General features: G+C 45.5%; 1 protein-coding gene across 2 annotated transcripts in view; it reads right to left on the bottom strand.

Moving 5' to 3' along the window:
• Positions 1–13892, bottom strand: part of LOC147048171 (uncharacterized) — a 153036-nt gene that overhangs the window by 43418 nt on the left and 95726 nt on the right. For both annotated transcript variants that reach the window (XR_015067736.1, XM_085926030.1), the window contains exon 8: positions 12851–12981. The gene's annotated coding sequence lies outside the window, so the exon portion shown is untranslated. The remainder of the gene's footprint in view (positions 1–12850; positions 12982–13892) is intronic.

Raw genomic sequence — 13892 nt, 5'->3', positions numbered from 1 at the left:
AGCCTCAAGGAAGCTTTGCGTCACTTGCAAGAGCCCGGCCTTGGCGAGAGCGCTCCCTTTTGAGCTCTGAGCGCCTCCACCAGAGCCGACCCAGCCCAAATCCCGAAAGCGGCCGGCCTCACAAACCACCAAAAAGCCCCTGCCTGCATCCATGTCACATTTGAAGTGGTCAGACGCCAACATCAGAGGAAGCCTAAATATAAACGATGAGGTCGTGCAATCAAAGCCTCAAGTGTGTCTTTCATTTTCGCAAACTGCCGACAGCGGAACGTCGGTTCGCAGGGGCCGTGGCGGAATTCTTTGAAACAAAACAATAGGCTTGAATTTCGACGCAAATGAATCATTTTTATGCCGCCCGCTTGAAAGCAAAGCGAAGCGAGGCGTTGATGAAACCCAGTGGTCAAGAATAATCTCTCATCCCGAGCAGGCTAACCTGATCCCGTGATGCGAGCACTTCCTGGTGTCCCGCTAATGATTGTTAATGATGTCACCCGATCAGCAGAAGAGGAAATGCGTGAGGATTCATGTGTGCGCCGCATATATATTCACAGAGTTGAGATACCTCCGCGAATTGACTACGGGGGTCATTTTATGTTGGCGAGGGTGGGATGGGGCCGAGCGGGCGCAGGAAGTGCGGCGGACAATGAACTCCAGTGTCTGTTCATACAAACATGTCCTCATCTTGTGTCTGAGCATGGGACCCTCTCCACCCTCCCCTCGCAGCCTAATCCCCCGGCCCTCAGCCGTACTTATAACCCCCCCATGGCCCCGTCCTTCCAATGAGATAGAGCAAGGGTCAAATGGAAATTACTGTTCAGCCCTTTTCCCCCGCTACTATAAACCTTTTTCAGCTTCTTCAGCACAACAAGAGGCGGGATTATAAACCATCGGGGGTGGGCGCTGGGTGGGCAATGGGGGGGGGGGGGGTCTTTCTCCAAACCTGAAAGGCGGAAAAGGCTTTCTGACAACAAGTAGCTAATTTGAGAAGAGTTTACATGATGGTGGCCTCTACTTTGTCTCCTGGTAAACATTCATCTTCCAATTTTAATGTCTCAGGGAGAAATGTGTACTGGCCTGGGTTGTGTATACAATCCCTGTTTAGCCTGTTCCCACGAGAATCTGGCAGTTGGAAACATGGACATTTATGGGTGGCATGAACATTTGGGGGATTTTGAAAATGAGAGATTATTACTTGAGATACCAACGACCCAACCTCTGAAGGTTACTGTCAAATTGTTGCATCTGTAAACATCAACATACCCTTGGCTACATTACTGCGAAGTCAGCTCTCTTATTTCCGCGAGAAAAAAAATGTCTTGCTACTCCTGTTCTTTGGTCATTAGCAATCCAACATGGATTAATTTGCCCCAAATAATAGTTTTGGATCAAAAAGCTGAGCAACAAGCTTTTGGTAAAAAGCAAAGTCAAACAAACTTTGACATGAAAATGTTTTTTGAATTGGACTTATTTGACCGCTTTTACAAATCAGTCAAAACACTTTGGCGCCTAACCCCCCCACCCCCCAGCGAAGATAGCCGCGCTGTTAGCTTAAAAGCTGCATCCGCCTCACACAAACAATGCTTAATGATTTCCTCGTACAAACGTAAAGATGTGGCCAGACAAAGTATTATAAAAGCCTTGCAGATAGTGCTAATGGAGCCGTGGTTGTTAATGGGCCGGCCGCACTCGCAGTGATAAATGATGCTTATCTGGCTTTAAGCAGCAAAGGATTTGTTACACGTCTCCCTCGGTCCATCCTTTGATGCGGCCACCGATAACAGCCCTAATGACGTGTGGCGTGGTTACAGTTAACCGTGGTGTCACTTTTTGTTTTCTTCCCCAAAGTTCTCAAATTCGCTATAAGATAAATAAAACATCCACATCCAACGATGGGTCACGATCCTTCTTTGAATGGGAGCCCCACTTGTCAACTCTCTGCGACTTGTCCCCAGCTAAATGGCTGTAATTACATGATGTTTGGATCCTAATAAAAGTGGTGGTGGCGGCAGTCGGGGGGGGGTTGGGGGGAATAGATGGGGCGCGACCTCTCCACTTCCAAAACATGACCCGACAATGTGGACGAGACGCCAAGAGTCTCGCTTTGTGACAATGGCGAGGACGCCGGCCTGGCTAACAGGCTCCGACTGATGTTTTCCAGCGCTCATTTATTCTTTTCAGCTTTGTGGATCCCATGCGGGCAGTGAACTGGATGAATGATTAGCATGTCTGCGCTTGTTTCCCAAAACAGCCAATTGTGATATTTGCTAGAATACAATTGTGATGACCAATTGAAAAATGGAATGATGAATAAAATCACTTCATGACAACAATTAATATTTGAATTACGGGCAAAATCTTTTACAATACTTTAAATCGTCAACTCTCATCCTTGAACGCCATGCGGTTATTCTCCATGAATCAGAGTCAAAACTTTATGTCGTGCCAGTCGGCAACAAAAGTTAAAGCCACTTTCCATATGCGGCGGGCCTACAAGAACCACATTAAAGTTAAGCAAAGGAAAAACGCATTGAACAAAGCCTGCTAACCATTACACAGACAAACAAACAAGTTGGGAACATCCCCCGTGCGGTGAGTGGACAGTTTGCCAAAGCCCCCCACCATGTAATGTTTCTGTTAATATACACATTGTGCTTTGATATAATTGATGAAAAAAAAAGATCAGTGTAATACTTTGATCCAAAAACTCACTAAGCTTTCAATTCTTATGTCATCATGAGTTTTTATAGACTAAAAATAATGTGAACTCGTGGGAGCTCGAATCAATCATCATTTTTTTACATTATGTTAGCTTAGGTTAGCCAGACATGCCTCACCTGTATCAAATCTCCTTTTAGCAAGACACCAGGCTACTTCCTGTTTGGTAGCTTAGCAACCAGAGCCAAATATGGGCACTGTCTTGCTTGTTCATCTTGTAGCGTACCACAGAGAACACCACAAAACCCAAGTGCAGTGCAAAAAGGACTTTACAAGTGTTTTTTGTGGTTATTTCTGAGTGAGAGAGCACTAAATAGCTGTTTGGAGTCATGCTGAAAAAGTCCACCACACCTCAGGTTCAAAACGTTGCCCTTCATGTTGTACGTGGACTTATATAGTGTTTTAATGACAAGATTTAAAAAGTTGTTAGCAGGACATGAACTCTGTTTGTGGTTTCCAAGCAAAGGCCTCATTCTTGTCAGAGCGCACTTTTGCAGAAACTCTCGTCCACCACAGTGTAGTCAAACAAACACAACTAGCGATTTTGTCTTTTTTTTTACTTTCACCAACAGTTCAACTTGGGCAGTAGTCTTTGTTTTACTAAGTGATATTCCAGTTCTTCATGTGTTTATGCACATGGGCAGCAACCCGTTTTTTTTTGTTTTTTTAAAGGCTCCGCTGTCTGAGACAATGTTTAAGTCCATGGCTCATAGGATTCCTGCAAAATGTCAGAATCTAATACAGAGCACAAAGCTCACATCCATCACAATAACATTTGGAGGGAAACCATATATCCTCATTAACCCGGAACTGGCCCGGGGAATTTACGCAATCCCCCGGCTAATGCGGTCGTCTTTTGATCCTGGTCATTAACGCACCATTAGGACTATTTTTTATGTACTGTTTCATGCAGCACTCACTACCTTAGACCTTATTACGAGCTACATGATCAATATCCAGATATGCGTGCGGCTGCGGGAGGAGAGAGTGTTTTTTAGTTAAGGCCAAACTTCTCCGTCAAAGCGGTAAAAGACATCTCGAAAATTTGCGCTAAATTAGCCACAGATGTGTATGTTTGTAAAGATAAATTGAATTAAAGGCTAGTCCCTACTTTGTTGCCCAGACGGAGTGTCCTCAGTGGCCTTCTAATCACGCTGTCCGCGATTTAACTGGCTTCAACAGGTAATGCTGTTGAAGGGGGAACTGAGGCAGGCAACAGGAAATGAAACACGGTCGCCTGAAACTTGGATTGTCGGAGTGGTTTGACTCACCCGCCTTCAAGTACCCCCACCTACTTTCTCCTACTTTAGCCCCGTCTGCGCCCGCCGACTTCAAGGAAACCAATTAAGGCACGCACGAAAGTGTTTTCGATGGAATGTGTTGGATTTGCCCCCCTCTCTCCCGTCTATTAGTCAACTGGAACTCTTTGTCAAGGAACAACAAAACCCAAAATGGTTTGTAAACGTCACAGGCCGTCCGTGCACCCTCTTAATCGAGCTTAAATGATGAGACGCCTCCTAACCTTTTGTTGCCGGTCATGAAAAGTTGGAAGTTGAATGTAGTAAGACTTTATAAAATCCGCTCTAACAATGACAAATTTGATAGTTTTTGGATTATAGTAAAAAAACTAAATCAAAACTGGAAGCTAACGTGTAATTTTAACAAAAACGAATACAGTGGGGCCCCGATTTTATTTTCTAAAGTTACGTGCCAACTCCAATCTAAGATACAAATGAGCTTTGGAGGGGAAAAATATAAATAGTAAGAAAAAAAATTAACAGGTATCTTCAGATTGGGAACAGGTCTCAACTATATCTGATAGGGATGTCAGCCAATACAAATGCAGCATACCCGTATAGACAGTCAATGCCAGCTTGACGTCATCGGAAATCACCAATTGGTAATATAAACCTATGTACGGCCAAGCATCACAAAACAACAACCTCACTTGAAATCTTAACTACAGCAAAAGCATAGAAAATCAAATATGGCCTAAATATGCTACATTAGAGCTGTTTAATTTGATTTCATAAAAAAATTATCCTCATTGAAATCAATGCGGGGAAGGGTCAGTCCAGGCCAACTGAATGTTGTATAACGTTTTAGTCAATCCAAAAAAAAAAAAAAAAAACTAGGACAGAAGCATTAAATGTGATTTGGTCACTTGGAATTTTACTGTAAATTAGTCTAATACACAAAGAGATGGGGGAAAAAAATGGACTGGGCATCAGCTGATTCCGCCAACAAGTGACTGAGGACGTGCAGTCAGCAGTGTGGCGAAACCTCACACAGCTGCTGATGGCGTCACGCTTATTACTACCGCAAATTCCATTTTGCATCAACTGAACCATTTAGCTGAATTATTTTGACCTTTTTGCTTGGTTTGATTCACGCGCGTGACTCCAAAAAAGTAGACCGTTCCAAAAAAAAAAAAAGAAATGAAATCAAATAGCCAAGTTTTGCTCAACTGATCTCAAATTTTAACGATATGCATAAAAATGTACGCAGTGTCCCACAAGTCAAGTTCGGTGATATTCTTGGCCGAGTATCCTCGTCTTAATCGTGTTTTTGTAAAACTACAAAAATCTCTCCCACTCACTCTCTGGCACTTGAGAAACGCCTCATCAACGGGAAGGCCCTTCATAATTCACAATCAGCTCGGCCATTTTTCACCTTTGTCTAAAAATACAATAGAGGAGGAGGAGGGCGCCTGAAAAAGATTACTCAAGAATCGCCGGAACAACAGGAACGAAGTCGGGCGAGCTAAAAATACGGCGCAGCGTGTGAATAGGTTGTCGGGGGCCGCACGAGAGGACGCTGACCAAGCTTTGCTGACTTTCAAGTGGGAGAACAATGCGGCAGACACTTTCAGGGCGTTTGGCTTGCACACTGTGGCGGCTGGATGGGTCGCGAAGCAGGATGTCGACTGCCGCCCCCGCCGAGAAGGGGGCTTGTTGTGCTCAAAAGTATCGGGACGCTTGACCATGACAAAGTGGAGCTCGGAGTTGCTATTGCTCGACACAAAGTTACTCAAAGTGACATGACCCCAATTTGTACGTCGGAATGTGGGGGAAGCCGACTAATTACTGTCATACAACTTTTAAAACGGACTCATCTTAAAACTAATTCATTTAATAATGGATTAAAAGGTGCGGTAGTGAGAGTAAATGGGGGGGGGGGGAATAGAAGGTGCAGATAAAGGAGAGAAAACAGGGTTGAGAAAGAGTCCAAACAGAGACGTGCAACGTGAGATGGGCCTGCGACCTCTCATCTCATCGATTCAGACATGGAGGTTCTGGACTTAATTACCCTCAATTCACCCCCGGCCATCACTTTCCCTGTTGATCACCTTTCCCTTCAAGTGTGTGCATGTGTTGGAAGGAAGAGAGCAAAGAAGAAGTGTATGTTTCCAAGGCCGCTGCGTTTGTGGTTTTCTGGAAATTATGGGTTGCCTCATCTGTAATCTGATTTCAATGGCACTGGCTTCAGAAGGCGAGTCAGTCACACCGCACGGCGTGTATGTGTGTGTTGGTGTGTACGTGTTTCCCCTCTGCAGGAGGTTAAACACTTACAAGGCACCACTCAGTCAGTCTGTCGCTTCCCCCCCCCCCCCCCGTGAGGCATCCTGGGAGCGCTTGATTGGGTGCGTTGCAGAGAGTGGAGTCAATTAGACAACATGGAGTCATGTGAGGCGGCGGGCAACCAGGAGGAGGAGGAGGAGGAAGAGGAGAGTGGATCATGTGATCGCAGGCTAGCTGCAACAACAGGTAGCTAACCATCTCTAACGGACGGAAACCTTGGAAGTCCAAATATTTCATATTTTTTTTATGTTTTATATTACGTTATATCTTTTTCTGTTATTTTGAAAATATATCAAGTCATTGTAAATCAAGTCTTTCCTATGTTTCGGCCAAACGAGTGCAAAGTCCTACGAGCCGAGTCGCTTCGTGGCTAATTTTGACCCAAACGTGTTTCCGAGTGCCAATCAGCAAGCTGGTAATTAAGTTTGCAGTAGCGGAAGCGAGAAAATAGACACAAGTGGCTAAAAAGCTAAACATCCCCGCACACGGGACAATCAAACCGGCCTGATTGCCTCACGGGACCTTCCCTTTTTCCCAGGAATTAGGCCGGTCCGCTCTCAACGCTGGCTCGCACGCACACGCAGACGGCCACACCAACGTGCCGCCGTGTTGGTGTTTACTGTAATTAGCACCAGTTCATTTGCGGCCCACTGACCCAAGTTGACCCGCAGGAGGATCTGGGTCAACACGGACGGGGTCTAGCGCCACGACCAGGGTGAGTCGGCTCGTCCACTGAGAGTGGAAGGTGGAACGTCTGGTGGCTGAGGGGAAAGTCGATAAAGTGTCTATTAAAAAGTGTGTGTGTTTGTCTCTATGTGTGTGTACGCTGACAGATGACAAAAGCTAGTTTGGCAGATGACAAAAGCCGGCGTGTCTGTTTGTGCGTTTGTGTAGGTGTATCAGCGCGAGTGTGCTACTCACTAATTGTGTGCGTGGGTGCACGTGTGTGTATGTGTGGATGTGTGGGCGCGCACTCCTCATTGTGCTGGACTTCAGAGGCCCAAACGTCTCCTGCTTCCTCTCGGAGGCAGTGGGTTAAAAATAATGTGGTGTGCAGTGAGCGGCAGGGAGCAAGGCGCAGACAGCTAGGAGCCAGAGCCTCACGCTCCCCCCACCCCCCCCACCCCTCTCTCCCTCACCCGCCTCCCCTCTCCACCCCACCCAGACCTACTCATACACACAAACACACACACTAAAGCCGAAGCAGCAGGGCTATATGGATTTTTTTTTCCCGTTTTATGGACATCTCCCTCAGTGACTTAATATCCCCCCATAAACGTTAGCATACACAAACACAAATAGATGGTCATCCATCTGCCGACACTTTGTTTGATGCTTTCCTTTCAGAGCACATGAAAAAAACACTGTCGCCGATTTTCCACTCTAAAGTCTGATCCTTAAAACTTTCGTTATGCTCAAGTCTCGGTTCGAGTTTACCTTTTTCAATTAAAAACGGAAAGGCTTTTAAACATACGTGCACTTGAAGCGGTGTTGGAAATCAGATGGTTCTAATCCAGTCGTACATTTTGTGGGGGACCGCTGCCAAAAATAGGAAAAAAAAATAAAAAAAACACCCTCCTGTCCAAAATAATAATTAAAACTACAAACAGATTGTCCAAAAAAATCTAATGTTATTTCAAACTTAAAGCCTTATCCTTAAGAGTAAATACAGGTTGGATTACCAACACAAGTCATTTCCACTGACAACCCAGGCTAAACTTAAAAAAAAAAAAGCTCCATTCCTAAATGCTGATCCGACCGAGTTAAAAGCGCTTGCTATCAGAGACAATTCATTATGCCAGTGTACTTAATCAAGTGTCCGCAAGGTCATCCTCCTTGCCCCGCTGCGACACGTCAGCTAAATCGAGCGAGGGACAGAACGCAAGATGGCACTGAGGCATCGAAGGTATCGAGGCCGGCCTTTGACCCGCACATGACATGTGCCAGTCAAGCAGGAAGAAAGCGCGGCTGACTCACAGGTAACAAGCCTATCGCGTATTCCACAAACACACACACACACACACATCCTTCTTCTCCACCCCTCCCTCCATTGCGTGAGGAAGCCAGGGCGGCTGCAGTCTTTCTCCGCCCCGAGATAAGACTGTCTCCAAGCGGCCTCACACACCTCCTGTCATCTGTCTGCTCTCCTTATCAGCCGGCCACTGCCGCATGCTGGTGTTGATGCTCTAATTAAACCCACGTTGTCATATCTGCGCCGCGCCGCCGCCACTCGCGATCCGGGATGCTCGGCGAACTCCTTTGTTGCATTGTTCGCCCATTTTGTTTTGCACATCCGAGGGAACTTTGTGTGCGAGCGACAGTGCGCGCCGCACGGGGGATGGCTACGCTGCACTGTCCATTGTACGAGTGCAGACAATGTGCGCCGATGGGAAAACTGATTTTAATGCACACTTGGAGATAAGAATTATTTTGTCATCATGCTAGAAGATGACTTGTACGATGCGCTACAGTGCCAAAGTTTAACGGGTCGGATGAGTTTTTCAATGACAAAGTTAAGAAAGTTTTTGTCAACACTAAAACATATTTCTGTATTTTTTTTGATACATTAGTGTCTTTGGATATATAGTATATTAAGAATTAAGCACCTAATGACTCATTAGGTGGCCACATTTTCACAGACGATAAAGAATATATGCCTGAGGGTATTGTTGTGTTGTTTGTCTACATGTGCTGCTCCACTCTTTGTGTTCAAACATGCATAACTGTGACACAGAAACTACTTGTTACCAGTCATTTAGCATTATTTCTTTGCATTAACCTAAGCAGACTTTCCTAAAGCAATGATACAAAGTTTTCTCGTCTTTTAGTTTTAACATAATGTCAAGCCGGACCATGCTAAGCCCCCAAAAGTTCTTTTAAATCAAGACCCGGCACAACTCGAGCAGCTGACAAAACAATAACTTTGTCTGATATTTGCCGTTTGCATTTTCGAGTAATTTGTATTTATCTCCCGGAGGCACACATATATTGCGGGTCAGACGCCCGTTTTGACAGCTCGGCTAAATAGTCGCGATGCTTGGGGAGTCCACACCACTCAACATTTTTTCCTCTGCCTCTTATCTGATTAAAGTGTTTACAAAGTGGGAGTGCTGTAAAAACAGGTCCCTTAGATGATTTTATTATATTCCTCTTCCACGGAACAAACCCGACCTTGTGTCTCGTTATTCCAAGCACTGTTTTCACACCTTTCCGTGGCCTTATCAGCGCCTTTTGACCCGCAGTCATTCAACAGTCCAATCAGCGGAGACCTGGTATAAATATGCTTTTCTGGCGCAATGACTCCGATCTTCACAAACAAGTTACGTGGGTGCCGGCCCGGTCGGCAGCTTGTTTTGTCTCCGTAACTCTGGCGCGGTACGTGTGTGTGTGATAAGAGGAGACTGAGCCAGTTCCAAACAGATACTCGGGCAAAAGAGTTACACGGGCAAAAAAGAAAAGCCGTAGCCATAAATGTTTATAGCTCGCCATTAAACTTTGCTTTAGATGTTGAATGTGTCAGTTACTGATAGCGGAGCCTGTCAGCTGATTTACTGTCATGCCTGAAATTGCCTTAGTGACGCCTGGAGAGGATGACTAACCAACTCAGGTAGGGTCAACAAGCGTAGACAGTCTGATAAGGGAAGCGAGGCGGAGACACCGAGGTAGATTGAGATAGAGAGCGGCAGAGTGAAACTGACAGAGAGAAAGAGAGAGAAGGAGAGCCCTTGGGATGGACAAGAAGAATGAGGGTCACTCCACGTAAACATGGCAGACATCTCTCGATCTACCCCGAAGACATGAGACCAGACGCAAACTACTCTATCTGATTGATTCTCTTGTTGGTCCGAGGATTGCTATCGGCGACGCACACTTTCACGTGTATTCGATGTTAGCTAGCTCGTTAAAGGGGATGGAAAAACTGGATTCGAACAGGAAGTGCGGCTAAGCTTTTGCTTTTTGGCTCTTTAAAATGTAAGGCGGAATATTTGACTGTTTCGTGATTTTTTATTTTTTTTACATTGGGTAATTTAAAAAAGAAAATTACAGCAAAGGAAAATAATGGCAAAAATTGGCCAATTGATGGCAGATTTTTTGGGTTTTGAGTCATAATGTCTTAATGTGTAAAATAAGAACAATTCAGCAAAATAAATCATTTTTAAAAATGAGCCATTTTTAAAAGAGCTGACCGATTTACGCGATGAGTATAGAGGATTTTTTTGGAATGATGAGTCTAAACCACAGTTATCTCTTCAAATGTAAGAAGCAAAATTCAAAATAAACTCAAGTACTAATATCGGAAAAATCAGATCAAGCAAAGTAACAAAGTACTGCTACGGTCAAAATGGAATCTCAACAGAACCGTGCAGAATCAAAACCGTTAGTGCTAGCAACTCCTCCAGTAAGGTTTCTCCATCATTAGCGCCCTCTTAGCGTCTTTGTCCCAAGTGGGACATCAGGCATCAACACCCATCCGTCTCAATCAGCCTCCATTTTCATTCAATATTCAAAAACAGCGGCTCCGAGTCGAGCCATAAAACACGCACGCGAGCACGCGAGCACACACCCAGCCGGCCCGCCGGCGCGTCTCGCAGCCACCCATCCTGCCGTAATGCCATTTAGAGTAATAGCACTGCTAGCAAATAACAGTTAACCGCGTTAACGTCTGACTCTGGCGCGCCGTGCCCCGTGCGAGCATCTGTCATCTTTATCAATGAGCAGGGGGTTTGACGTGAATCTAATTTGGCCCCTCCAAACATCTCCCCCCCCCCCCCCCCGCCTCACCCCCTTGTGTCATCTGCCTTCATGCGTCGCTAACAATGATGTCACAGGTGCTTGTACTGGATTAGGAGATGGCGTCATGGCCCACTTTTTAAAGAAGCGATTTGGATTTTGGAGGGTGGGTGTTGAACGAGTGTTTAGTTTTGAGGGTGGAGGACCCCCCCCCCCCTCCGCCCCCCCACACACACACACCCACACTCTCCACCCTCTGCCACTAACCTCCTGACCTGCTTGACCCGTGTGGCCACTTGGACAAAGGGAGCCTTTCCCTTTTAATTCTGCCCAGGGAGCTTTATATGGGACCTGACCCGGCGCTCCTCTTAACCTTTTGGACCTCCGGCCTGATGTCCGTGATTTAGGGCAAATTTCATTACATGCATTCTCCGGATGAGACTCTCGAGCTGAGGGGATGTGGCAGCGCAACAACTCAGCCTGATTAAAATGTCAGGTAGGGCAGACGAGACGCGACGCTAAGCCTCACATGAAAGAAGGCGCGAGGGTGTGATCCCGGATCTACGGACGCCATCGTAATAACTAAAACTGTACATAATAAGCCGCCGACACAAAGCCGGCGCTGTAACCGCAGAGCATCCATTGCATGAAATTGGCGGAAGGTACGGGAGATTCGATTGCATGCGCCATTCACCTGGCGAGAAACGTGAGCTCCGGCCCATTCACGCGCTATGAGTGACAGTCGCCGCGGTGTCAGTAAACAACCCCCCCCCCAGCCGGGGAACTTGTGAAACGGCGAGCGGGCGGGAAGACAACGCCGACACCGAAGGGGATGCAAAGATGAGTGAGGAGCACTAGAAAGGCAAGACCCTTGAGATGACCTGCCATCCAAGGCGCCTGGGCCTGTGTGCCGTCTACCTGTCTCTCTCTTCCCGACTGCCATGTTCTTGTCAGTGTTGACACCCTGACAGCCCCACCGAGAGCAGGCGGGCCGCTTAGCGGGCAGGCTGAATGGGGGGCTGACTGGGCCGGGCAGGGCCGGGCCGGGCTGGAGCCAGCCTCGCAGACGTAGACAATAGCGGGGCCCGAGGCCGGGGCCTGAAACCCGAAGCCCCGGCCTGGTATTTTAAGAGGCCTGAGTGGCTCTGGAGCCACTTGTCAATCAATAGGTGCACACAATCGGACGAAAACAAGACCTGGAATGGCGGAAAAAATTGAGACGATGACAGGGGGAATGAACATATTGAAAGATATTCCCTTTTTCCTGCACATTCTTGCTGAAGGAGTCTCAAGATGTGTAAAGGTAACGAAGGGGGGGGGGGGGGGGGGTGGGGGTAAGAGGAGTCCAAAGAAAAAAGTTTTTCTTTTTACAAGAAAAAAAGTCACATTGAAATATTATTTTCTAATTCAATGAAAACTAAGAATTGGGCAACGCCTCATAAAATTTAAAAGCAATTGTTTATTTATGTATTTATTTATTTATTTATTAGTAGATAGACTGGATTTTCAGATGAAATGTCAATATTTATCGAAATTAACTGACTGAAAAGATTATTTCAACATTCCCATCTTTTTGAAGGGGCGGGGGTAATATGCTTTTGTAGAATATTACGCACACTCTACATTTTTGGGCTTTCTTAGACAGGTAGTTTTTCAAGAAATGGTGAAGCAGCTATGTGTCTCTGTGCGGCATTTCACTTGCACACACACACCATCCACAAACGGTGTGTGTGTAATTGTGTGTGCGTGTGTATGCGTACACAGATAGCAAAGGCAGCACAATGGCGCTTCCTCCGCCTTTCACAAACACTCGCATCACTTGCCTTGTCTCTCTTTCTCTCCTCCTTGGTGACACCTCGTGCACTTCTGAAGAGGGCAACAAACAAGTTGATGACGTAGCTTTGGGAGCTGCTGAATGGCACATCGTAATAAGCCGTTAAAGGACACAGCGGGGCTGGGAGGGGAAAAAAAAAAAACACACACACATTAGTTTGCGTTAAAACTTGACTTCCGTTTGTCTTTTAAAAAAAAAAAAAAAGTCTTAAATTACATTGAGAGAACAGAGATGGCAAATGTGGCCGTCTCCTGCGGTTATTAGTAAATATAATAACGCAAATGAGACACACGCAGGCTGGCCCTCAATTGAGTTGACTGTGAAGTTCGTTAAGCCATTACTCCCTGAATCTCATTTCAAGTCTGGCCTGCTCTTTACATTTGGAAAAGTGTAGAGTGTTTTCACACAGCTCATTTTAAATGTATTTTTCGAGTTACAAAGCATTTTCTTTCTTCAATTTTCCAAAGTGCTGCCTTTACAATTTAAAAATAGCATTATACTACATTGCAATGATTACATTTTTAGGTAAATTTGAAAGGAGTCAATAATAATAACAATAATAATAATAATAATAATACATTTGCAAAGTCTCACAGCATCATACTAATGAAAACATCAAGTCAGCTGCCGTCTAAAGTGACTCGCTCCAGCAACACTGCCGACTCAACTTACAAGCTTGTATTTCCTCATAAAGTGGCCGGGGTGTTTATTTATTCAACTACTAGGGATAAGCCATTTTTATTTTTGACACGGCTACAGTCATACAGATGCAAACAAAGAAGAGTTTCACAAATAAGTGACTAAATAAGCGGCAGTCGTAAAAATAGATGCCTGTGAGTTTTGTTAGATCGTCTGAAAAAGTGTTTCAACTCTGCCATAGAAATGCGATGCGTTAGCCACTTGATGGTGTTTACCATGATGTGTACAAATAACCCCCGAAAGGTCACGTTTGTGCAAACCCACCCCAGAAACCGAACCTCATTCAACTAATAAAAGCTATAGGAAAGTGAACCAAATCAAAGTTGATGGCC

The sequence above is a fragment of the Syngnathus leptorhynchus genome, chromosome 12 (assembly GCF_054491065.1).
Source record: "Syngnathus leptorhynchus isolate UIUO chromosome 12, UIUO_Slep, whole genome shotgun sequence".
In the NCBI taxonomy this organism is placed as follows: domain Eukaryota; kingdom Metazoa; phylum Chordata; class Actinopteri; order Syngnathiformes; family Syngnathidae; genus Syngnathus; species Syngnathus leptorhynchus.
Note: the sequence above shows the minus strand (reverse complement) of the source record. Positions and strands in the feature narration are given on the sequence as shown.